Genomic DNA, 3,913 nt, shown 5'->3' on the forward strand with positions numbered 1-3,913 from the left:
AATGACTAAGTACCTAAGGGAGTTGTTTTGTGTGTGTAAAGGAGCTGGACGCAGTATATGGCAGCTGGCCATAGCTCGGTCCTAGCTCAGTTCGAGTGTGACAGCTCGATCAGCTGGTTTATGAGTTCATTCAGCTAGAGCAGCTGGGCCGATGAGCTAACAAGCTCCGTGGATGTGGCAAAGGTATGATCTAGCAATGTTGCATAGATCTAGATAGATTGGTTAGGGGAATGAACCTCAGATTTGTATGTCTTGATTTGGGTTCGGGATTGACCTTGGAGCTAGCTGGTAGTTGAGTATACTAACCATTAGCCGAGGTGATTCGACCAGACAAGTATTATATTGGTTATAGACCAATAGTTAAGTAGATACTATTCCGCTGTGCATAAGTTGAAAGGATCTAGCTAGGGAATGACTAAGGTAGTCTTGAGCTAGGATCTCAGTTAGCCCTCGCCAATGGGCGATATTTTAATAAAGGGCAAAATTTTTAGAGGTTCGGTCCGGGTATGGACTGAGCGACGTGAGGCATCGACCGCGGCCTAGTCGGCCGGGATCGGGTCTTACATCCTGTGTGTGCTGACGGACACCCACGGATGTCCTGTGTGTACTGAACAGACAGCCCACGTGGGCCGAAATCACCCGAAGAGTCCTTGGGAAGGGCCAGCATGCTAAGTCCAAGGACCAGCGTGCTGATATGTGTACTGATGGACAGCCACGGACGTCATGTGTGTGCTGACGGACACACACAGACGTCCTGTGTGTGTTGACAGACAGCCACGGACAGCCACGAACGTCCTGTGTATGCTGGCGGACACCCACAGACACAAACGAACACACACGGACAGCCATGGACGTCCTGTCTGTGCTGACGGACAGCCACAGACAGCGACAGACGTCCTGTGTGTGCTGGCGGACCCCCACTGAGGTCCTGTGTGTACTGAACAGACAGCCCACGTGGGCCAAAATCACCCAAACAATCCACGGGAAGGGCCAGCATGCTGAGTCCAAGGACCAACGTGCTGATATGTGTACTGATGGACAGCCACAGGCGTCCTGTGTGTGCTGACGGACACAAAAGGACACACCCAGACACACATGGACAGACACAGACGTCCTGTGTGTGCTGGTGGACGCCCACGGATGTCCTGTGTGTACTGAACAGACATCCCACGTGGGCCAAAATCACCCGAACAGTCCACGGGAAGAGTCAATGTGCTGAGTCCAAGGACCAATGTGCTGATATGTGTACTGATGGACAGCCACAGACGTCTTGTGTGTGCTGACGGACACACAGGGACAGCCCCGGACGTCTTGTGTGTGCTGACGGACACACACGGACTTCCTGTGTGTGCTAACGGATACCGACAGACGTCCTGTGTGTACTGAACAGACAGCCCAAGTGGGCCAAAATCACCCGAACAGTCTAGGGGAAGGGTCAGCATGCTGAGTCCAAGGACCAACGTGCTGATATGTGTACTTATGGACAGCCACGGACGTCCTGTGTTAACTGACGGACAGACACGGACACACACGGACAGCCACGGACATCCTGTGTGTGCTGACATATAGCATGGACAGGCATGGACGTCCTGTGTGTGCTGGCGGACACCCACGGACATCCTCTGTGTACTGAACAGACAGCCCACGTGGGCCAAAATCACCCAAACAGTCCACGAGAAGGGCCAGTGTGCTAAGTCTAAGGACCAACGTGCTGATATGTATACTGATGAACAGCCACGGACGTCCTGTGTGTGCTGACGGTCACACACGGGCACACATGGACAGCCACGGACGTCCTGTGTGTGCTGACGGACACACATGTTCTTAACCTTCTTTTTCGACCATGGAACGCTTGCCTTGATGTCCTAAGACTGGCTGGTACGTTTCCTCGAACCATGGGCGTCCCGACAATCCTTTCCAGGATTGGGGGCGTGACAAGTCTCCCCCACTTGTAATGGATTCGTCCTCGAATCCGGTGATGATTATGCCTTGTCCCAAGACAAAATAGTCCAACCAAACTTATTCTAGTCTTGATCAGAGAATAGAACAAGCTTGATTCAAAACCACCAATTGACCACTTCGATGATCAAATTCCTTTGACCATCGTTGTACAAGTCTCCCCCACTTCATAAGGATTTAACCACAAAAATCCTATCAAGTGGTCCTTTCTGGTCTTGCTGATGGCACCCTTACTTGTCTACTTCGACCATAGTCGAGGGTCCATCAAGCACCCATTCAAGTGATACTTGAAAATCCATCCAAAGATATTCCTTGTGTCACTGGACGAACTCTCCAGGTTGCGGTCCTAGTATCCAACAAGTCTATGTCTTTCCTTTGAATAGCATCTTCTTCAGATTTTATTCTTTCTCTGATCATAGTCCAAGACTATATCATAATCAGTCCTTAGGAACATGCTGCATACTCGAGCCTTAGTAGATTTGGCCAATCCCCACACCACTCGATGTACCAGTCAAGTCCTCACGAAGTTGTTCCAATCTTTAGGCTGCTCGTCCTACAACGAGTCCTAACAGATTGTTATGGTTCTTTTGTCCTTCATGGACAATAAGGTTCATGACCTCAGCCACAACGTACTGGATCATCCCCTTAACCGGATACAACCTTTTCAGGCTTGGCCACATTGCGATCTTAGTCCCTCCAGACTAAAAACGCCTCAGACTTGACTTATGTCCTTCACTGGACTTTGTCATAATTCGATCCTGGTCCTTTCTTGGACTCGATCGTACTCTTGTCCTGGTCCACTCACAGACTTGACCGTTTCACCCCGACCAAAGGTCCATCTCCGAATAGGTCGTGGCCTGATCCTCGTCCTTTACTGGACTTGATCATTCTCAACCTTAGGTCAAACTCCGACTTGGTTGTACTCCGACCATGGTCGTCTCTCGGACGTGGTCAACTTTGGCTCTGCCATCTCGACCGGAGCCGACAGAAATGGACTCTAGGACAGTGGTTCTGTCCCTGGTTCCAGTTCAATCATAAATGGATCCGACCTACCAGAGGGGACACTCTGTAGCGAATGGAACACATCTGGGAACTCGGACACCAACGGGTCCTCAAACAGATCTTTCAGATCAACAGAATTTGCCGCGCTCCATAGTGGTAATTGTGGTCAAATAAATACTTCACAATCCCGTCTAAGCATCCGATCCACACGGAATGCTGACACCACTACTTTCCTTAAAGCCGGACTCAGACAATGGATCTCGATACTAACGACATCCTAGACAGATCAACAGAATTGCCGTGCTCCGTAGTGGTAGTTGTGGTAAAAAATACTTCACAACCCTGTCTAAGCATCCGATTCACTTGGACTGCTGACACCCCTAACTTCCTTAGAGCCAGACTCAGACTTTGGTACTGGATCGGGTGAGGTCCAGTCTCCAATTCCACACGAACTTTGTGGCACTCAAGAGTGGCCTGACACTTTCCCAAACAGATTCATGCCTAGGATCATCTCGTGATTCTGTAGGCGCGTGGATATTTTTCTCGATCAGATCTACAGGCAGATTTCTCTCCTGGATCATCACCGGGATATTTTTCATGAGCCCTATTGAATGCATTCTTTGCCCACTGGCTGCCCTCACTAGTCTCGAATCATCCCAGAACTCAGACAGAACAGACTCTTTCCGACCAGTCCCGGACTCACAAAACTATGTGTAGCCTCTTTGTCAAAAAGTACGTGTGTTTCCACACCACAAATCCACTTGTGGAAACTATCTCAGTGCATGACCACACCACAAAGAACGCCCCATAACATCCCTCATGGCATTGCCAATAACTTTAATACTTCCACTTCCAGTGGATACCTAGATGAGCAAGATCTCGGTTTGACCACACACTTGGAAAACGTCCCATACCATTCTCCAAGGCGTCTTACTTTTGCGAATGCTCACAC

Source organism: Brassica napus, unplaced genomic scaffold (assembly GCF_020379485.1).
Source record: "Brassica napus cultivar Da-Ae unplaced genomic scaffold, Da-Ae ScsIHWf_805;HRSCAF=1152, whole genome shotgun sequence".
NCBI lineage: Eukaryota > Viridiplantae > Streptophyta > Magnoliopsida > Brassicales > Brassicaceae > Brassica > Brassica napus.